Source organism: Aulonocara stuartgranti (assembly GCF_965226115.1).
Source record: "Aulonocara stuartgranti genome assembly, chromosome: 9".
Lineage (NCBI taxonomy): Eukaryota > Metazoa > Chordata > Actinopteri > Cichliformes > Cichlidae > Aulonocara > Aulonocara stuartgranti.
The window spans coordinates 3,573,408-3,596,630 of NC_138960.1; the positions used below are offsets into that span (position 1 = coordinate 3,573,408).

The window sequence follows — 23,223 nt, forward strand, 5'->3', positions numbered from 1 at the left end:
TTGTTTTCCTGGATTATGAAACAAACGGTGTCATGGACACAGAACAGGAACAAATACATAATCTTATTTTAAATCTTTGGAGTTCAAATGTATCAGATTTGTTCACTAAGGTCTTCCCCATATAAAGCTAACAACAAAAAACAAAACCAGAGTTTGTTTTCAACCGATTAAACACACCTAAAATTCAGTTAGAAATTCTACTCAGGAAATTTCAAGACACTACATGTATTTACTTCATATGCCTGCAGGGGTTTCTGAGGTTACCTTTAGTGTGCAAAGAACTAGTGGAGACTGATTTGAACATGAAGTATTTATCTTTCCATGTCAACAAGCACTTACACACTGTAAGATGTGGATTTTTGTGTTTTCAGATGTACCTGTTCACTGTTGGAAAAAAAAGTAACATTTTAAAAATATAGCAGTTGCTTTCTAAAACATCAGATATGTATCGGATTCAGTACCACATAAGAAAGTGACCCAGGTCGGATTTGAAAATATCGGATTTGTGCTGTTCACACTGTCATACCATGATCTTATATGGGTCGCATAGGGTCAAAAAAAGGGTTTGATTTGTTGCGCTTTCGCCTGCAGTGTGTATGTAGCCTTAGTAAGCGTGGGTTTATTTAACAAGAAGAGTGCCATACAGTGTGTGCAAAGAGGGTATTCGAGCTATAAGATAAAAAGGAGTGAATTAGTGCCAACCATTGGTAAGACTGAGCTAAAGAACTATCTGTCTCCATCCAGAGGAAGTAGGGTGATACTGAAGGTCACCTGTCACCCCCTGGTGGACACAGATAGAACTGATAATAATAATAAATAATAGAAGGAATATTTTTTAAAGGAATAATTTATAATAATTCATTTCTAAAAAGACCAGAATAATAATAAAGTATAAACAAATATTGAAAATTTGTGTTAAAAGAAAAAAAACTGAAGTAATCAAAAATATATGATGATATTAATAAAATAACAGAAGTTGAAATAAGTAACAACAAACTAACCAATATCAAGAATGTGTAAAAGATAAGAAAAAACAAATTGAAAGTAAAAGCTGAGAATTTGAACCAGAAAACTGTAAGAAATTACAATTGCAACACAACAACAGCAACAACAGCTAATCCCACCAGAATTTGAGCTGTGGGTGCATCGTGCACCAGTGAATCGTGCTTGGTTAATAAATGTGTATTTCATTACAGATGACCTTTGCTACATTGAATTAACGGCATTTATCAACCATCAGCCTGTTTATTAAGTCTGATATTGTCATATTACTTCATCTCAGCCATTCGTAGCTCTGGTTTTCCACAGTATAGCAACATTCCTCCTTCATTGAACATTAGAAAACTCCAGAAGACCCCTTCTTAATTTTGTTTACATAGTTTACACTACAGTGCCCCTACACTGTAAAATACCTGCTTTGACTCAAAAAGTCCAGAAGAATTTTTAAAGAGAATTACAGAACTGCAGCCTACCAGATGGATAAATTCAGAGAGTAAATACAATACATGCAAGACAAATGTTCACCCAAGACAGCGAAGATGATAAGAGCATTACCTGCTAATTATTTTTCATTTCATTTCAGTAAATCAAGGTGGTGGAACGAGAGCGGAGGAGGTAAGTGACCTCCGTCACGGACAAGGTAAGCGATTCATGTTGCAACTGACGTCAGACAACAGAGATTTTGGCGGTAAATTAAAGTGAATGGTAGCTTAGAACTGAACAAATTCCTTTAAGCTTCAGTATTACCAAATACACTTATCAATTGTCTTATAACTAACAACATTTGTCTAAATCATCTCCAAAACCCTGGAGAACAACGGGGAGAGTTTAGAGGCTCTCCAAGATTACATCGATCAGTGCTTCCAAGATCTCGTAATGAAGAAGGCTCAGAGAGCAACTTCCCCGGCCAAATCTGATACGCCGTCATCGAAAAGATGTCGCCCAGCAGATTCCCCCAGCACAACATCGCCAGCCGGCAAAGATATTGCAGAGATCCTTGAGTCAATTGACAAATGATTGTCCAGTTTCGATACAAGCCTTGGTGGAGATTCTACACCAGGAATTTAAATCCTTGCGAGAATCCCTGGAGTTCAGCCAGCAGCAGGTGGAAACGCTCGCTGCTGAAAATGCCACAATGCGTGGCTGTATTAACTTCACACCAGATAAGAATCCGCTACACCCTTTTCATATCCACTCACACTAACTTGCACTAACATCTGGCACATATGCACAGCACGATCACGCACAATCATGCGCTCAACAGCAGCACATTTACATCAATCAGACAGCGCACACAGACGTATAGGATACACACACTTAAGTCAAGCGTACTCATATTAGTAAATATGCACACACATAGTCAAACTCAAGGAGCATCTAGCCACACATTTTTTTCTCTCTCCTTCTCTTTATTTACGAACAAGTGATGTATTCTTTCCACCTGTCACACAGCGTACACCCCTAGTTATACAAACACATCTATGGTGTCATGGGTTGCTTAGAGGATCCACTCGCAGGACTCCTGGGTAGCGTTCAAACAGAGATTGTTTATTACAGATCTTTATCAAGTGTATGTACAGACAGTGTGAGGTTAGTGCTATATACAAGACGTGAGGGGCAGGGCTCCAGGGAAAACGGGGAAATCACACACGCGCTCAGAACAGCCTCTCTCCACTCCGCTAGCGACCTGTCACTCCTTCCACACTCCACACGGGGAAACACGGGGACGGGTCCGAGAATCTAGGAACAAAGGAACACGTTAAGTCTCTGAGACAGAGGCACGGGAAACTTGAGCTAGGTGTGTACTGACAAGAGCCTTCACAACAATCCAGCGTTGAACAGCTGATCTCCTCCTTCTAATATACCAGCTGGTCTGATGAGGCCCAGGTGTGCACGATCCGGGAAGGCGTGGACCGAGGGCGTGAACCCACCATGAGTTCCGCCCCGGCAAAACAGGGGAGAGGGAGAGAAAGAGGAAAAAGAGAAGAGAAGGGGGGCTAGGAGTGGAGAGATGCTGATCAGTGCCTTGCCGATCCCGCAGGTTGTGACATATGGGTGCACTAAGGTTCATTACATGGAATATAAATGGAGCTGGCTCCAGAGAAAAGAGGTTAAAAATATTTAACCAACTCAAAAAACTACAGGCAGATGTGGTCCTTTTACAGGAGACCCACAGACCTCTTAGAGGTTCGAATGAACTTAAAACACCTGAGTTTCCTAATGTGTTCTCAGCTTGTTATAATTCTAGACAAAGGGGAGTAGCAATTTTAATACATAAAAATATTAATTTCACAGTACTCGATACAGTTATAGTTATAGCTATCTATACTGGATAAAAAGCTGTGTATTGTAAGTACACTGAACAAAAATATAAACGCAACACTTTTGTTTTTGCTCCCATTCCCCATGGGATGGACGTAGAGACCTAAAATTCATTCCAGATACACAATATAACCATCCCTCCCAAACAGTGGTCACAAATCAGTCCAAATGTGTGGTAGTGGGCACATCTGCTATATTGAGATAATCCATCCCACCTCACAGGTGTGCCACATCAGGATGCTGATCTGACATCATGAGTAGTGCACAGGTGTACCTCAGACTGCCCACAACAAAAGGCCACCCTGGAAACACCTTGTTTTTAGATTCTGCTACAATAGCTATGATTTCTTTTTCAGTGATTTCCCCTAAAAACATAGACTGTACCACTCTGCTGTCTGCTTTCCATTCTGAATCATCCTGTTTTCTAATTAAATTTGCCAGGTTAGGCCCAATATTTACAAAAAAAGAATTAAATTCATTTACCACTTCATTCATATCACGTACGACCTTATTTTTCTTATTAAAGTAAGTAGGTACATTTAAAGATGTATATTTATTACCCAATACGTTTTTTAAGATATTCCACGTACCCTTAACATTATTTTTGTTTTTGTAAAATAATTTATTATAATACTCTTTCTTAGCCTTTCTGATAATTAATACTAACTTATTTTTATAAACTTTATATTTCATTTCAGCAGGCTTTGTTCTAAGTTTTATATAATCTCTATACAATTTTTCTTTTTACATGCATTTTCTAGTCCTTTTGTTATCCATGGTTTACCAGTAGTTTTCTTTTTCTTTTGCTTATATAATACCAGTGGACAGTGATTTTCATACAAAACCAAATAAGTATTTAAGAAGCCTCGTATGCAGCATTAACGTCATTTACATAAACCTCATTCCAATCTTCTTTCATAAGATCTTGCCTGAACTCATTTATTGCATCATCATTTCTAATTCTTATATATCTGTCCACACACACTTCCTCCTTTTGTGTCATTTTATAATCTAAAGCAACAAAAACAGGTAAATGATCACTTATGTCATTTATGACAAGACCACTTATAATGTTGCTTTCCAAGCAATTAATGAAAATATGATCAATTGAAGTAGCTGACTTTTAAGTTATTCTACTAGGTTTAGTAATCAGAGGGTAGAACCCTCTTCCAAATAATAACTCAAAAAAATCTGATGATGCCTTATGATTGGACATTTTTAAAAAATCAATATTATAATCACCGCAAATACAGAATGTCTTATATTCCTTTACCTTGCTCAATAAATCTTCTACTACATCTGTGAATGTTTCTATCAGTGTCCCAGGCCTTCTATACATACAAGTAACAATTATATTACTCTTTCTTTCCCTTTCTATTTCTACTGTCACACACTCCATTAAATCATCAATAGCCACAGACATATATTCAACCTGTTTACATTTCAAATCACTATCAACAAAAACTGCCAAAAAAGAAAGCTTTTTAATTCTTTGATTTGGTCCATTAAAGTTGTTAACATTCCTTGTTGCTTAACTATCAGCTCTTCTCTGACAGCATGGTGGGAGTTTCTAAAATTGACGGAGTCTTCATTAATCCCATGCAAACGTACACCTATCTGGAACAACCCTGACATATTACAAAACAATAATATGATAACCATTCCAGATTGGAGTTGTAAAGGAATCAAATACTTAGAACATATATTAGAAGGAACAGAATTTATTCCATTTGACAGACTAGTTACACAATATGGGATCAACAAGAAAAGATTTTTAGAATATCAACAAATTAAATCCATAGTAAAAAAGAAATTTAAACCCAGTCAAGTCGAACTACAAACACCACCAAGTGTGGTTCAATTTCTTACTCTTAAAACCCCCCAAATTACTATCCAAAATATACAGAATGCTTTCTAAAACAGACGAATCAATATCACTTCCTATTGTAAAATGGGAAGTGGATTTATCAGTTAACTTAGACCAAAACTTCTGGTCTCAGATTTGCTTAAAAACCTTTCATTTAATTAGAAATCCCAATCTTCAATTAATTCAATACAAAATATTACATAGAGTGCACTATACAGGTCATCGGATGTTCAAGATGGGCTTTACGTCTACCAACAACTGCTCACACTGTCAAACCAATTCACCGGACAATTATATCCACGCTCTTTGGTTCTGTCCACCAGTTCAGAAGTTTTGTCGCGAGATATGTGAAGACTTATCGAAGTGTCTGAAATGTAACATTCCAACTTCCCCCTTAGTGTGTTTGTTGGGCAGCTTAGATAATGTCACTTCAGAAAAGAATATCGCCCATATGGTTTTCACTGCCCTATGCATAGCCAAGAAAACAGTCCTCATGAACTGGAAAAATAAAAATAATCTTAATTCTAACCAATATAGAAATTATCTATTAGATTACATTAGTCTTGATACAGCCTCTGCCACCACATCAGATCAATTGCTCTGGGCTCCTTTGATCAGCTCCATCACCTAGTGGGGGTGGGGCATCATAGTTTGGTCCCACCTTCGCTCTTGTGATTGGTGTGGGGGTAGGGACAGGCTTGGGGCGTCTGGGGATTCCCCAGGAGCATCTTCCTTGGAGGGCTCAACCCGGGGTAGCGGTCATGACCTATTAAGGGCTCTGTTGGCTCTTAGGTCACGGTTTCCTCGTGGCTGCGTGCAGCAGGGCTAGGGGAGGGTCTGTGCTGACGGACGTGGGTTACTGACCTGGTAGCCTGGCTGCCCCTGGGTGGGTCCGGGGTGAGATGGGGTTCTGGGGGTGCTCCATCTTGGGTCCTGGTTGGTGTGTCTCCGGCGTTGTGGGCGGGTGGGTGTATGGGGGCTCAGCCCTGGTGCAGGGTACCACCAGTGCATCGAGCCACCTGGGGGGCTCTTCAACTGGTGGGGGAGGCTGTTACATCTTGCAGGAGGTCTCCTCTCTCCAGGAACTCACTCTGCAGGTGGGGGAGATATAGGAGAGGTGGAGGAAGAGCTCAGCCTGGGTGTCTATTGTCTTGTGTAGTCTGGAAGATGAGTGGATGACGGGGTGGGTGCAGTTTTGTCTGTGGGGGTTGCAGAGTATGGGGGTGCCTACTGGGGTCAGAGGGGGAGCTGGCCCCAGGGAGGGGCCACTTGTCCATCCCTTCCTTCCCTCCCCATCTCCAGCTGCCTCCCTCTTCCTGCTCCACCACAATCAGCCACACATGCAGGGGCTTGGGGTAAAGGTGTGTCACAAGGGTGCAGGGGAGGCATCCCCCCCTGTCCCCTTCTGGCTGCCTGTGCCTCAATTGTATCCCGCAATTTAGACATTCACATTACTCACGATCTCATAACGCATATATATAGGACCTTGGGGGTGGGCATGCTACACGGCATCCAGTTGTCCATCAGGGTGTGCAACCATACCCCTGGCGTCATTTCCCACCTCTAAATTTTAAATACACGTAGACATTAAGGCAGGGCTGCCCAATCCCAGTCCTCGAGAGCTACTATCCTGCAGCTTTTAGATGCATCCCTACTCCAACACAGCTGAATCAAATGGTTTGATTACCTCTTCAGCATGCCATCATGTTTGGCAAAGGCCTGATAACAAGCCATTCATTTGATTCAGGTGTGTGGGAACAAGGATGCATCTAAAAGCTGCAGGACGGTAGCTCTCGAGGACCGGGATTGGGCACCCCTGCATTAAGGGGTATCAGGAGTATGGTATGTTCGCCTTCTTCCCGAGGAGCAATCCCTCCTGTGATTTGTGTTGCGTGATCTGCACTGCGAGAAACCTGTGGCCGTTTATGAATGGGAGGTTCTCCCCTTCGGCACAGCCTATAGACCATGTTGTGCAACCTTTGCTCTGCAGCGCCACACAAGGGACCACACTGAAGCAGATGATCTGCTGCGTCACTCTGTAGGACAGTGTTTCTATGTTGACAACCTTCTCCAGAGTGTGCCAACCCCTGAAGAAGCCCGGGACCTTGTGGACAGGCTAAGAGCTCTCCTGTCTTCTACTGGATTTGTCCTTCGCCAGTGGGCCAGTAATGAACCCAGCACCATTGGCCACCTACCTGAAGACCTCAGATCCAAAGTGCAGAACTTTAGCTCACTCAAGACAAATCAGACACTGCTGCGCCAACTCTGGGCCTTAGCTGGCACTTCCCTACTGACGCCTTGGGCTACAAACATCGTAAAATCAGTTATGGTGCCCCTAGTATGCGGAACATTTATAAAGTTCTCTCAAGCCACCACCACTTGGCTTTATCTTACCATACACCACACGAGCTAAGATAAGGTAAGGTGCCTTTGGGATCAACAGAGGGGATGGGATGAGCCGCAGCTTCCATCAGAACTACTGCAGCAGTAGAAAACCTGGGAAGAGGAGTTGCCGTTCCTTGTGTAGCTGAGATATAATATACGGAGTGTGAACTTTCTCAAAACTGTATTGTATATAGTTTATTTTTTTATTGTGTAAATATAATTTTTGTAAAACTAAGGTTCCATGTGTCACTGTTGAAGTGGGGCATTAATCAGTGTGACGCCACTTGTAAACATGTTGCATGTGTGGGGTTTCCCAGCCAGAGCTGCATGGACTCCACACTGGTGAGGCACACTTTCTGTAGTTCCTCTCCCTGTACTAAATTATACGTTTAAATTTGGTGTATTTGTCTTTTCTAAGTATTAGTTCTTATGGCTAAAAGCTCCCAAAGTGTTTTTGATTGCTTTGAATGAGAAAAATAGTAATTGGAACTGCGTTTTATCTGTTACACCATCCGTTTATGTGTTCCTTACTTGTGCTAAACAGGGATGAGGAGAGGCCTGCTGTTGCTGTGTGACACTGATTTTGCTGCTGCACTTTGTCTTTTAGGTATGTGTAAATGTATAGGTTTTGTTTTATGTGTATAATGAGTTCATGACCTGAGGCTGCACACTGAATAGTATTTTCAGCCATGTTGGGAAAAGTTAAAGTTGTTTGAATATATACAGTGGGGCAAAAAAGTATTTAGTCAGCCACCGATCGTGCAAGTTCCCCCACCTAAAATGATGACAGAGGTCAGTAATTTGCACCAGAGGTACACTTCAACTGTGAGAGACAGAATGTGAAAAAAGAATCCATGAATCCACATGGTAGGATTTGTAAAGAATTTATTCGTAAATCAGGGTGGAAAATAAGTATTTGGTCAATAACAAAAATACAACTCAATACTTTGTAACATAACCTTTGTTGGCAATAACAGAGGTCAAACGTTTACTATAGGTCTTTACCAGGTTTGCACACACAGTAGCTGGTATTTTGGCCCATTCCTCCATGCAGATCTTCTCGAGAGCAGTGATGTTTTGGGGCTGTCGCCGAGCAACACGGACTTTCAACTCCCGCCACAGATTTTCTATGGGGTTGAGGTCTGGAGACTGGCTAGGCCACTCCAGGACTTTCAAATGCTTCTTACGGAGCCACTCCTTTGTTGCCCGGGCGGTGTGTTTTGGATCATTGTCATGTTGGAAGACCCAGCCTCGTTTCATCTTCAAAGTTCTTACTGATGGAAGGAGGTTTTGGCTCAAAATCTCACGATACATGGCCCCATTCATTCTGTCCTTAACACGGATCAGTCGTCCTGTCCCCTTGGCTGACAAACAGCCCCATAGCATGATGTTTCCACCCCCATGCTTCACAGTAGGTATGGTGTTCTTGGGATGCAACTCAGTATTCTTCTTCCTCCAAACACGACGAGTTGAGTTTATACCAAAAAGTTCTACTTTGGTTTCATCTGACCACATGACATTCTCCCAATCCTCTGCTGTATCATCCATGTGTTCTCTGGCAAACTTCAGACGGGCCTGGACATGCACTGGCTTCAGCAGCGGAACACGTCTGGCACTGCGGGATTTGATTCCCTGCCGTTGTAGTGTGTTACTGATGGTGACCTTTGTTACTTTGGTCCCAGCTCTCTGCAGGTCATTCACCAGGTCCCCCCGTGTGGTTCTGGGATCTTTGCTCACCGTTCTCATGATCATTTTGACCCCACGGGATGAGATCTTGCGTGGAGCCCCAGATCGAGGGAGATTATCAGTGGTCTTGTATGTCTTCCATTTTCTGATGATTGCTCCCACAGTTGATTTTTTCACACCAAGCTGCTTGCCTATTGTAGATTCACTCTTCCCAGTCTGGTGCAGGTCTACAATACTTTTCCTGGTGTCCTTCGAAAGCTCTTTGGTCTTGGCCATGGCGGAGTTTGGAGTCTGACTGTTTGAGGCTGTGGACAGGTGTCTTTTATACAGATGATGAGTTCAAACAGGTGCCATTCATACAGGTAACGAGTGGGGGACAGAAAAGCTTCTTACAGAAGACGTTACAGGTCTGTGAGAGCCAGAGATTTTCCTTGTTTGAGGTGACCAAATACTTATTTTCCACCCTGATTTACGAATAAATTCTTTACAAATCCTACCATGTGAATTCATGGATTTTTTTTTCACATTCTGTCTCTCACAGTTGAAGTGTACCTCTGGTGCAAATTACTGACCTCTGTCATCCTTTTAAGTGGGGGAACCTGCACGATCGGTGGCTGACTAAATACTTTTTTGCCCCACTGTATTGTGTAATTGATCCATCTTAGTGGGGATTTAAATATTACAAGTTATTATTAGTGGCTTCATATTTGTCTCTGTTTTACCCCACTATAACATTTGATTTTAAAGTGGCTGTTGAGAGAAACCACACCGTTGTTTTGATAGATTGTATTTTCTTTTATATATTGTAAGCAGAGCTGCATGGACTCCACACTGGGATGAGGAGAGGCCTGCTGTTGCTGTGTGACACTGATTTTGCTGCTGCACTTTGTCTTTTAGAAATAAATCCAGTTTCCAGCCAGTCTGTGTCTGTCCTCACAACGCAGTCAACCATTTGAAATCTGCTACACTTGCACAAGTCCTGCTTCCTCGCCCTCATCTGCCAAAGCACATAATGGAGTCAGATAGAGAGAGATTCACATATTCTGTGATGCGTCAGAGCAGGTTTATGGCGCATTGGCCTACATGAGAACAGTGACAGGTGATAGCAGCTCATATCTGGCCTTCCTGATGGCTCGCTCCCGTGTTGCCCCTAAATGCATTCTCTCCATGCCTAGACTCGAACTGTGCCCTCTCTGGAGCTCATCTCTCCAGTCTCCTTGGGAATAAGCTCACCCTGGACATAAAGAGGATAGTGCTGTGGTCTGACTCCACTACCGTACTCACCTGTTTGTGGTCCGAGTCATGCCACTTCAAGGTCTTTGTAGGCACCCGCGTGGCTGAAATCCAGGAATCAACCCACTCTCACACCTGGCGCTATGTGGATTCAGCCCAGAACCCCGCGGATGATATAACCTGTGGGAAGTCCCTTCCAGAGCTGACCAGACTCAACAGATGGAGTAAAGTGCCTCCTTTCTTGCTCTTAAGTCCAGAAAAGTGGCCTCCAGAGCCAAGAGGTATCCTTGCTGAGCCTCCGGGCCAATCTGAGCTCCCTTTTGTGGAGTTTCTACCACCTTTGACATCGCCACCTCGAACTTCAGCAAATATGACACCTGGACACAGTTTCTGGGAGCCAAAGGCAGTAAAACTTCATGAATATATGAATATGAATATGTATATGTATGTATATGTATATATGAATATATTAAAACAGAGATGCGCATCCTGAGGGAAGCTCAACAGGAGAGGTTTCCTGAGGAGTATCAACTCCTTAAGCAGGAGAATTCTATCAGTCGCAGCAGTCGTCTCCTTGCACTCTCCCCCGAGTTTGACCATGAAAATGAAGTCATCCGTGTCGGTGGACATCTTCGCAGCTTGGAAGATTTCGCCTTTCCCAACTCCCATCCTTTAGTTTTGGATCAAGGCCAACACATCTAGTCACCCACCTGCTTATCCAGGATGTCGACAGTCACCTGCGTCATCCAGGGCCAGAGAGGGTCTTTGCGGAAATTCGACGCACACATTGGATCCTAAGAGGCCTGGAGGGAGTTACGCGCTTTCAAAGGACCTGTCTTGAGTGCAGCAGATGGAGGGCCCGACCTACTGTTCCCAATATGGCTGACCTGCCTGTTGTACGCCTCCGCCTTTACAAACCTGCCTTTTATTCGACAGGCGTAGACTGTTTTGGAGTGTCTTGTGTCCTTGTCTAGTCTCGTGTATTTTCTCACTTTTTCCCTGGAACACTCTCTCACAGTCTGTTCTCTAAAACCTAAAAGACAAATTATTGATTTGATCAATTGGCCCCTGAATGCAACTGACACCCTCTTCTCAACGAGAAGCCTGGGTTCGGGCGAGCCTGTAAGACATTGAAGACACCTTTTCGAAACCATGATAACAGAGTTCCTGCTGTTCGGCGCTGGCTTGGCCCTGGCTTATCGAAGAATAAAGAAAGCGGAAACGGCAGTTCAAATCCCCACAAGGCTGCCCGCTATGTTTATTGGAACAATGGAGCGAGCTGTGGCTTCTCAGAATAGGCTCATTAGACGCAGCACGGATGACATCTTGGAGAAGCTTGCGGCTGCTGTAAGTACTGAGACCGACAACATCTGAAAACATCGGAGAGGCTCACGGCTGTCTTGTGTTTCTATGGTGTATTGACAGTCATGTGCTTTTTGTGCTGGGGTGTTTTTTTTCTCCCCCTCTCACCTCATGTTATGTATTTTTGTTGTTTTTTCCTATCAGCCTACCTCTCTGACATGTCTTCCCAATGTGATGTTTGTGTAAAGTTTGGTCTGAAGGTTCCTTTGTAGGTGCACATGCGCCATTAGCGTGCTGCCTGCTGTAACCCATAATTTCCTTCGGGAATAATAAAGTATTCTGATTCTGATTCTGATTCTTGGGGTGGGTCTCAGTTCTCTCATCAACTCTGCCATCTGTCTCTCTCACAAATTTTGAAGCTTTAGTATCATGAGCTCCATCCCCTTCCAAATCTACTTCCAGGTCTTCTGCAAAGCCAGTTTCAGAAAGAGGAACAGAATTCTGATGAGAATTCTAATCTTGGTCGTTCCAAACTCTTGTACAGAATTATCCAGCTCTGGACTTTCATTTGACTGAGAAAGTGGCCTCTCATCCTCTAGTACAACAGATGACTGCCTAGCTGGTTGCCAGATTTGTTGCTCCAGGGTTTCTGAGCATTAATTAGCAAATCTATTAGCTTTATAATACTTAACTCAGAGGATGAGCAAGAGTCTTGTATGTCTTGACCCCGAGGTGAGTTTTGGGTCCACCTCTGGGCAGCTGAGATTCTGGTCTTTGACCTGGTAGAAGGGTTGCAATCTGTCTTTGGCAACCCCACAAGTTGTCCATGAGGCAGCATATGGTCTTGATGGACAGATTTCACACCTCCACTGCCCTTTTCAGGTTTGACCTTATAAACTGGAAGCTTGAGCAATTTCCCCACTACTGTGTAGCAGAAAGGACTCCAGCTGGCGGGCAACTTATGCTTTTCTTTCAGCCCTAAGTTCTTAAGTAAAACTCTGTCACCTACTTTTACAGATTGAAAATCAACTCTTTTGTTCTTTTGGGGACTCTTGCAATCTGTTTCATCTGTTTCAGAGGTAAGCTGATATGTTCTCTAGAGATCTTCTTTCAACTTTGCCACATAGCATGAATGGCTCTCTTTTTTTCCATCCTGGGTAGTACCAAAACACAAGTCTACTGGGAGCCGGGCTTCCCTACCAAACATCCAGTGTTGGGACTAACGCGTTATTAAGTAACGCGTTACAGTAACTACGTTATTACTGTGGTAACGAGCACGGTAACTAGTTATTATGTCAAAATCAGGAACGTTAATGTTACTGAGATATAGGTAGGGTCGTTATTCGTTACTTCGTGTGGGGGCTATCACGGAGCTTCCACAATTTCAGTAACATTAACGAGTGGTGGAGGCCAGCAGGTGGATGAGAGAAAGGGGAGGCAGGAGGAGCAGAGACCCAAGGCTAGGGACGGGTATTGATAAGATTTTCACGATTCCGATTCCATTTTTGATTCTGTTTAACGACTCGATTCTTTATCGATTTTCTTATCGATTCTTTTTAAAAAAGGAGAACACTAAGGTCGATTAGCTTAGAACTTTGTTTTATATCTTCTCTTTGAACAAGATAGAAATTTAGGAGTAGCATGGCCTTACAAACCCAACAGTGACATCTTAAGAGATCCACAGCCTACGGCTCTTCAATGGGGTGTCACAGGGTCCCCAAGAAAAAAAATTGTAAGTGTAAAATAATAAAATAAATATTCTTCTGTAGCAATAACAAAGTATAACATAAATTATTCTGTAGCAATTACACAAGAATATCCAGTAATGTCTCTGCCTACAATTAAACACATTCACTTACCGAAAATCGGGGGCATCTGCTGTGGCAAATGGATGCAAGCCTTTGACCACAAACTGAGTCACTGCTCGGTGACATTCGTCTATCCTGGCCTGAAAGGAGACGCTACCGGTAGACTGCAGCGACAACTGCCAGCGAGCGCCAGCCAGACTCTGTCTGTCTCTCTCATCATGGTCACCTAAATGCACAGTAAGGGCAGGTTTTGTAATAAGGCAGATCGCGCTAACATAATATGCACTGTTAGTTGATTATTTACCTGCCGCATTAACGGGAGAGGACGTGCAAACGTTACCGCTGCTGCTGGGTTGAGATTCAGAAGTCCGGAGCGGAATTAAAATCACGACATTCATTTAAGGTCATCGTGTGTTTTGTGAGCAAATTCTTTTGCATATTCGTAGTGTTTCCTCCCTTAAATGAAATATCTACTTTGAAAGTATTGCAAGTTGCCCTGTTGTCATCCGTTCTTGTAAAGTATAACCAAACTTTTGAGTGTTTGAGCCGCTTAGGCGCCGTGTTTCCTGCCAGGTAAATGATGCTCCGCAACGTGGTGACATAATTCGGGGCGACTGGAATCATTAAAGGGAATCGTTTGCAAAACTGGCAAACAATTCCAAGGAATTGAAACAGTGGGAACCGGTTCTCAACAAGAACCGGTTTTCGATACCCATCCCTACCCAAGGCGGCCGCCGGTCCGAGTGTCAGGTGAACTGAACTTCAGGTAAGAAGTTATGACCTGCAGTCTCTCTGGGTCAGATATAAACCAAGTTTGGGTGTAGTTCATTTTCGTTGTGCTGACTTTTTCGTGCTGGGTATTAGCTAGCATGATGGGGTTTCTATACAGCTGGGTGGGTGCTATGATACTGATGTTGAACTTTATTTTGTTATTATTAGAGTTGCCAACCGTCCCCTAAAAAACGGAATCGTCTCATATTCAGAGAAAATATTACGCGTTTCGTATTGAGGTGAAAAGGCACACAATTTGTCCCAAACTTCAGCTTCAATGAAAAAGACACAAAGCTGGAGTTATTCTGCGTCTTTGCTGCACAGCTGCCTCTTCTTCTCTCATTCTCTCCCCTCCCTCTCCTGTTGCTACTTCAGTCATGAAACTGATCAATGATCAGCTGATCGGCTTTTGTCGCTTGTTTGTTTATCGCCCACTTTGCGCCAGAAAGAAGAAACCAGTGGATGTTGCGCTAAACAACAGCAGCATGTTTAAGCTTGATCAGCTGTTGTTAGAATTGATTTAATATTACTTTCTAGTATCAGCTGATGTTTGCTGGAGCCACAGCTGTAAAGCTGCTGGTCATGATGTCTGTTTAGATATCTGGTGAGAGGGAAACATGAAGATGAAACCAGGAGATGTCCTTACTGAATCATCAGAGCTGAACAGGTGATGGAGAAGCAGGTTTACCTTTTAGGTGACATGAATGAGTTGAAGGGAAGTTATGAACTGTTTCTGAGAGACAAATAACACCAGGATCCTTTTTTTACCTAGCTGTCAGCTGGTAACTGTGCAGGGGCGGGTCTAGCAAAGCTTTGCCAGGGGGGCAGGTAGGGCATTAACAGGGAAAAGGGGCACAAAGAAATACTTTTCTTTCTTATTCTCATTTAAAATGTCTAGCTTTTAAAAAATAATTATCTGAATCTTACAACAAATGATTGATAGATTGATGCTTATATAACACCAGAACAGTGTACATCACTGTAACAACAGCATTTGTTTTCATTCAAAGGCTTTATGATTTTTCCTATAATGTCTCTGGTCAAAATACCTGGGTCAATTTTTTTTTCCCAGTTCAGCCCTGTATGCAGCTCATCTGCAGTCTGGTGTTACAATCGAAAGCACCACGACTGCAGTTTTCATGTTGGATGTAAGAAGCGCACATGACGCTGTGACGTAGGCTAGAATCATCGCGGCGGTCAATGATGGTCCAGGCGAGGGAAATATGCACATTCTTTTTTCCTTTCTATTGGTAGGTGACACAGTGCACACTGTAAAACCTGACAAGTTAAGTTAACTCAAATGATTTGGGGAAACCGATTGCACCAATTGATTCAAGTTTTATAACTTAAACAGTTTGGGGTTATTTAAGTACTTTATTAGAGTCCCAAGAACCCAAAGCAAATATGATAATGTAACTCAAATACATTATGTTTATTTACTCATTGTATTTAGTATGTTTCAACTTAAACCATTAAATTTCTTGTACTAAGATGCTGTATTTATTCAAACTTATTTAAAGTGTTACATGCTCATATTCAAATTAAGTTAAATTAACTTAAATAGTTGTATTTAAACAACTTAATCCAATTGGGGAAACCGATTGCACCAAATGGTTCAAGTACTATTAACACAAAACCAAGCTATTATTCTTTCCATTCAGTTTTTATTAACTTTAACTGCAGAGAAAATACAGAATGAATACAACCATACTTTCAGTCATAACCTATGACTGCTAAAGCCATTATCAAATAACAAATAATTAGGCATTTTAAAACTTGCACTTTTAGGGAATTTTGAATGTTTTTTGTAGCATTTTGAAAATCGATTAAATATACAAACACAAATTTAGTCATGTAGACCTGATACATAGGTATACATCATAAAAAAACAATAGTCTAGAGGCAATTAGAGCCATAACAATCACAATTTTAAGTAACATTTAGTATAATAATGAAATCACATGCACTACAGCAATGCAACTATAGAAAACAGCTGAACTAAGGATGTCACTAACAAAAAGTATTCTCAAAGGTATTTGTGGCTTCGCAACAGTTTTGCCCAGACCTCGAGTGAACTGGCACTCATCACACAATTAAAAAATAAAGCATGAAAGTATACTGTACATATTGACTAATTATCAGTTATCTCGCAAAAGATTTCCATGTAACTAAAATATGTTTTTAGAAATAAGCTTAAGATTACACACTATGTGAAGATTTTTTTCAATCACAAACAAAACGTCAAATATGGATTTTCTCCTTATTCTTAGCTTTCTCCACATTGCTTTTTAGAAAGCTAATTACCCAGAACAAATAAAACTATTGAAGCCATTCACAGATAACTGAAAAAGCACGAATATAGTGACCAGTGAAAAACAAGCATCATCTGCACAAGCTCATTTTTTAGTGTCTGCAATTTTGGTTTTAGTTGCTTTCTCTCATCGTCTAGCTTCAGCAACACTACTTGAATGAACTCAAAAAAGCCAGTATACTTCATAGGATAGCTCAGATGCAGAGCATAGATTAGCCCAAACAAAGACACCAGGGCATCAGTCCATGAGTGATGAGTCATAACAAACTGATCTTCAAGTTCTATGAACACTTGGCGTGGTGAGAAAGGAACTCCTCCAGGCACCTCCTCTTCATCGACATCAGCAACCAGAGCAATTCTATGGCTTCATAGAACTCAATTTCACCCTAAGATATAATACAGAGTGCACAATTATTCATCTGTAATATCTCTGTTAAAAGCATAAATACAAATGTTCAGGCACCTTTCTTCAGTTTTTCAAATTCTATATATCATAACATGTTTTAAGTTGACAGTGAAGGTTCATTTTTCATTCATCCAGGTAGTCAAATCAAGGATGAAAGAAGTTTATAAGTCATTCAACTTCACGTCTTCAACTTTCAACCCAAGTCCAGATGACTTATAAACTCCTTTCAACCTTTTTTAAATTCAAATGTGCAAATTATTGTAATACCAAAGTACCTTGCATGTTTTGAAAATCTCTGAGGTACATTGGTAGGCCGGCCAGAACTGCTGTTCTAGTTGCATAGATGTCGTTTGTGTCCATATATATATATATATATATATATATATATATATAAATAAACAAACACATAACAATGGCAACTGCCAAGCAAGCAGAATAATAATTAGTATCTTTTAAATACCTGTTTTCCATATGCCGACAAAAGCTGCTCCATCCTTTCACCGACCCGTCCAGTTTTCCTCTTTTTGTAAAGTCCAGTCAGCTGAGGAGCATAATCATCCAGCGCAGCATAAAACACATGTGGCAGATTCTGATTGGTGATCCGATGAAATTCAAAGTAGAGCTGAAGAGAATTCCAAAAATATTATAAGCAAAACACAGCATACTATATGAGCAGCAAATGTTATATACATAGTTGTACTTACCTGTGTCTCATGAAAGAGTGCTGGCCATGGTCCCTCGCCTGGCAAAATTTGAGGTTATTGGATGAGGGCGATTAACTTTGTCAGAATGTTGGTATGGAAAGTGCAGAATTGCTCTGTTTAAGTCTTCTAAGTTAAAATATCTCTTAGAAATCAAACCTTTAAACAATGTGCCAACTCCACTGAAATGACACCTTCAAACAGGTCGTGTAGGAAGTCAGGTGGGAAGCCTGTGACAGGATGAAAGAAAGAGAGATGGTCAGAAGGAACACAGGTGTTTTTAACACCATAGTTTTCCTTAATGTCATCATTCTGAAGCTCTTGCACAATAATTATCATGAGCATCTTTTGTTCTCATTACATAATTCCCTGTAACAGCATTTTCTGTTTGCATTTCTGTTTGGGTGGCATGACAAAACCTACAGAAATATGTAGACCTGAAACTCTCATTGAAACCAGCAAGTCCATGGGCAGAAGGTTGTCTGCCACAACAGAGTAGACAGTGCCTTTAAGACATTCACCAAGAGTCTCAATGTAGGCACCTACTTCTTCAAGAGTTTTCAGATCATTTAAGAGTGGTGACAGCATTTCCTTACACCCAAACTGGCGTACATCATTGGAATTGCACAGCAGAGCAAGCTGGGTGCAGTGTAGAGCAGAACAAGATTTAACTGGAAAGTTTTCCAGTGTCCAATAAACTGCAAAGACTTTATGTATTTTCTTTGAGGTACCAAGTGGGTTTGTGATCAAAATCATCCACATAAAGTATCATTGACAATTTCTGTCCCTCTTGTGACAGTAGAACATTTTCCTGGTAGTAGGATCCATCACAAAATGACATGAAATGTCCAGGAATCTGTGTGGGTGCTTGTTTAATTTCTTCAAGCACATCATTTTTTTTCAACAACAATTGCAAAGATGTGAGAATAGGCACATACATATAAGTGTGCTTTGACGATTCAATTAAATACTCCACAGGTTTGACATATGGAAAATTTTCTTCATAATATGATTTCCTCCTCTTTGCTGTAGATAGTGGTCCTTCAGATGTGACACATTTATGTAAAACATTACTATCAGAAACTGCCTGACAAATCTCATCCACCAGTTTGTCCGTATATGTACAGTTGTGCTTTTTCAGTATATCTACAACTGATTTTCTAACCAAAGGTTGTGATAACAAAAACAACTGATCAATATGCTCAATAATCTCCTGTGTTGCTCTCTGGGACACATGGAGAAGGGTCTGCATTTTCAAGAAAAATCCAGCCAGATTGTATTGCAACTGCTCTTCTAAACCCTCAATTCCACTGATTTCACTGGTGGATGCCACTTGATTGTCATCTGATGACTCTATTGAATCAAGCTGCATGTCATCTTTTTGTTCTACATTTATAACACTTTGCACAATGCCTTCATCGTAACTTGTTGAATTTTGGTGGTCTCTGCATTTGTGGGCATTGAAGGTTGAGTAGACATTGGTTTTAAAATTGCAGTTCTTGAAAGGACATGGAACAGTTTCTTTTCGTTTTAAATGCCCCCTCAGATGGATAAACATTTGGCTTTCAATAAATGGCTGCTTAAAATTACACATAGAGCAACAAAATCCATAATTATTCAAATCTGGATAAGAACCGTCTTTTCTTTGCGTGGGAGTGTGCATTGTTGACATGTGTATCTTTAATGAATTAAATGTATTAAATGTACACATGCATGTGTTGTAGAGACAGGGTAAGGGTGAAATTGTGGAGTACTGACCATGGTTGAGCCGATAATGCTTCAACAACATGACTTTTATGGCAGTAGAAAAACTAGACAAACTACACAACTTGCAATTCCACATTTTGATACCAAATCGTTTTAAAATCACCTTTACTGGTTGTCTTTAGTGCAGTGCTGGATGATCTCTCGGCATGCTACTGCTCCTTCAATCGTCAGACTGTAATAACACAAAAGCCATGAGGACAGAAAGCTAGCAGAACAGTTTTTACTTTTACTTCACTTAAAAACAGTCAATCTGAATAACACAAGCTTGGAAAACAGTAAGATTTATTCTTGTACTACAGTTCATTTTCAATTCAGGTTGGTCAACTACTCTATACGTTATAAAATAATAAAGCAATTTTACACAAGTGAAGTACACAATAGGCTAACCCTTGGAAAGTACAGAGTCAGAAACGTTTAGGTTTGGTGCAGTGCAGCTTTGAAAAGGTAAATTATTTCGCGACTAAAATGCCACTAACCATCATATTCAAAATTTGTGAAGGCGAACTTGTCCGTTAAACTCTTAAAATTAACACTAAATAAATTTTCTACTATTTTCACTGTGTCAAAAGTAGGCTACATTTGAACTTGATAAAGGTCAGAGTCAGAAAAGCGTAAACACTGATTTTACCAAAGGTTTTGTGGCATGCAGTTTGCAAAAATCAGACTACTTACCAACTATTGATTGAAACAAGCCACCAACCGTTAATTTTTTAAATTGTGAAGGCAGACTCCATACAGCGCTAGGCGGGAATTGTGTGCTGGCAAGCTAAGTTACGAGCTACTACAACAAAGTAGTCTGATAAATTACAACGAAGTACAACTAAAACAAAGCAGTCTGATAAATGTACGTTTTGTATGCTAGAAGTAAGCATTAACAAAAAAACATAAAAATAACTTTATCTTGTACTTTCCACTCTCTTGACGAGGCTCCTGTCTCATGGCCGACAAGTCCAGGCAAAACACTGGGGGCGGGGCTGTGGATGATGACTAATACAAATGAATTAGCACAACTTAAACAGTTTAAAGCAACAGTACTTAAAACGTTACAAAAACATAATGTGTACTTATTACAATAAAGTTATTATATCATATGTATACTTTTGGGTCTACCTAACACACTTCATGAAAGTTACTTTAACTATTTTTCAGAACTGAGTAAGAACAACTTACTTCTTTTAGTAAGATGCACTGTTGGGTTTTACAGTGCACTTGTGGCAAGTAAGCAAGCTAAAAGACTGGCAATCTTGCTGGGTATACAGTTACGGAAGCAACACATTAACAAGAGAATTCTGAGTAAAACCAAAGTTACTTTCCCTAGTAACTAGTTACTTTGAAAGTAATGGGTAACTTGAAGTAACTGAGTTACTTTTGATAGAAGTAACTAGTAATGTAACTAAGTTACTAATTTAAAGTAACTTACCCAACACTGCAAACATCAGATAATAAGGGGAATACCCTGTTGCATCACACTTAGTACTGTTGTAGACATGATCCAGGAATCCAACATGTTGACTCCACTGTTGCTTCCCCTCATGACAAGGTAGCAAGCAAGGAGAGCAAATTCCAGTTAAACCTATCTGATTGAGGGTCTCCCTGGGGGTGAGACAGAGTAGTCTGTGACATTAGTACTCTCTGCATGTTTAAGAGATCTGGAATCAGGTGATTTTCAAAATCTCATCACTGATCCAAATGAATTCTGGAGGACAGGCCATAATATACAAAGTACTTATAAACCAAAATCTTTGCCACAGTCTGAGCCTTCAGGTTCTTTGTAGGGAAAGCTTGTGCATACCGTGCGAATTGATCAGTGATGACTAATACATTGCTCAGGCCTTTAGAGTCAGGTTCCATTGAAAGGAAGTCAGTTTATATTAGTTCCATTGGTCCTCTGCTCAGGATCTGATGTAATGGAGCTGCTCTCTGTGGGGGTGACTTATGGGTAATGCACTCTACATGCTGCTCTGCATCTTTTGCTATTTTGGGGCCAAAAGAACATTCTTCTCAGAAGCTCATTAGTCCTTTCAATTCCTATGTGTCCTAGGTCTTCATGCAATGATTTCAACACAACCTTACAAAACTCCTTATGTAGGACAAGCTGAGTGAACTCTTCCTCTGAAGGTTGCTTGCTTACACAATTAAGCAGTCCATCCTTTATGAGTTAACTTTTTCTCATTTCAGTTGAGACAGCTCCAGATTACTGTCTGTATCCTCAAGCCATTGTTGGTGTTGCACTGCTTGGAAAGCTGCTCCAATCACTGTATCCTCTTTTTAAGCACATACTACTTGTGGTTTTCCCAGATCCTCCTAAGACTTCAGCTCCATGCATGCTGGGAAAGAGTAGACATCTGGAACGCAAGCAGAAGAAGCTCCAAACTCATCTATGTACCTTGGGGGACAATCAGAGGACTCTGAGGCAGAATTAGGTTGATAGATTGACTTTAAATCTGCCTGTTGAATGGTCTCCCATTCTGTGCTGTTTTTGTCATCTGGAAAGTTTCTGGAAAGTCCTGTGTAGAGAGGGCAGCAATCCATTGGTGCCCCACCGCATTAGGCTTGGCTGTGGTGAGCATTTATGTCAGGGTATTGTCATCCATACATAAAGTGACACAAGCTCCATAAAGGTAATCATAGAACTTCTCCACCACAGCCCACTTCAGCAACAGGAACTCCAGTTGATGTATCAGGTAGCATTTCTCAAACTGGCTTGACTTTCTGCTGGCAAACACAACTGGTCTTAATTCTTCCAAGTATTCCTGATACAGGACAGCCACAATTGCCCCAAGATGTATGGCTTTTCTGCGTTGGTGAAGGCTAATACAGGGGCATGATTCAAGCAGTAGATTATTTGGTGGAATGCATCAATGCGGGACTGATCCCATCTTCCACCAAAAGATTCTGACTCTTTTAGTTCCTTCTAAGTTGGGTTTCTGTTATGCTTCCTGCGTTTCTATACGGGAGCAGAAGACAGATCTTTGAGACAGTTTTTGGCTTAGCCTTTCCTTCCATTCTTCTGGGACAGGTACCCTGGCACTACCAGTGGCTGCAGCAGCACACTTGCTGGAAGTGGAACCTAGATGAGTCAACCATCAGGATCTCTTTATGAACAGGTTTTAAGAGGTCAACCTTGCAAAACACCTGCAGGTTTTCACTTGGGGACAGAGTAAGAGAACCAGGAACCTGCACAATGTCACAATGCCAACATTGTTCTCAGGCTCACTGGCAGGTGCTCTAGTGTCTGCAGTAGAACAAGAAGGTGTCCCACTCAGACCTATTGTCAGTAGCATAAACTCAGCCACTTACAACATTTCGAAACACCTTGCTACCATCCTAGCACCTCTGGTGGGGAACACTCCACATCACATCAAGAACTCCATCGACTTCACCAACAAGGTCCAGAAACTTACCCTGGATCCAGATGAAACCATGGTGTCCTTTGATGTAGTCTCTCTCGTCACTTGCATACCCACCACGGAGGCCGTGGAGACTGTCAGAAAACAACTACAAGAAGACAGCTCCTTGGAAGACAGGACCAACTTCACACCCGATCAGATTTGCACAGTGCTAGACCTCTGCCTTACCACCACTTATTTCAAATACAACGAGGGTTTCTACAGACAAAAACATGGCTATGCCATGGGCTCCCCCGTGTCACCTATTGTAGCCAA

At 41.3% G+C, this 23,223-nt stretch overlaps 1 long non-coding RNA gene across 3 annotated transcripts; it reads right to left on the minus strand.

The window, feature by feature from the left end:
- Positions 1 to 16,729: 16,729 nt before the first annotated feature.
- LOC309714875 lies at positions 16,730 to 20,764 on the minus strand. Of its 3 annotated transcripts, none has more exons than XR_014279068.1 (6): positions 20,729 to 20,764; positions 19,662 to 20,545; positions 17,951 to 18,021; positions 17,795 to 17,832; positions 17,551 to 17,712; positions 16,730 to 17,070 (listed from the first exon to the last, which is right to left on the minus strand). It is a non-coding gene; the product is annotated as an uncharacterized lncRNA (long non-coding RNA). The 3 variants fall into 3 exon arrangements; XR_014279069.1 differs by having other exon boundaries at positions 16,731 to 17,070; positions 19,662 to 19,730; positions 20,231 to 20,764; XR_014279070.1 differs by having other exon boundaries at positions 16,732 to 17,070; positions 19,662 to 20,762.
- Between the last annotated feature and the right edge of the window lie 2,459 nt (positions 20,765 to 23,223).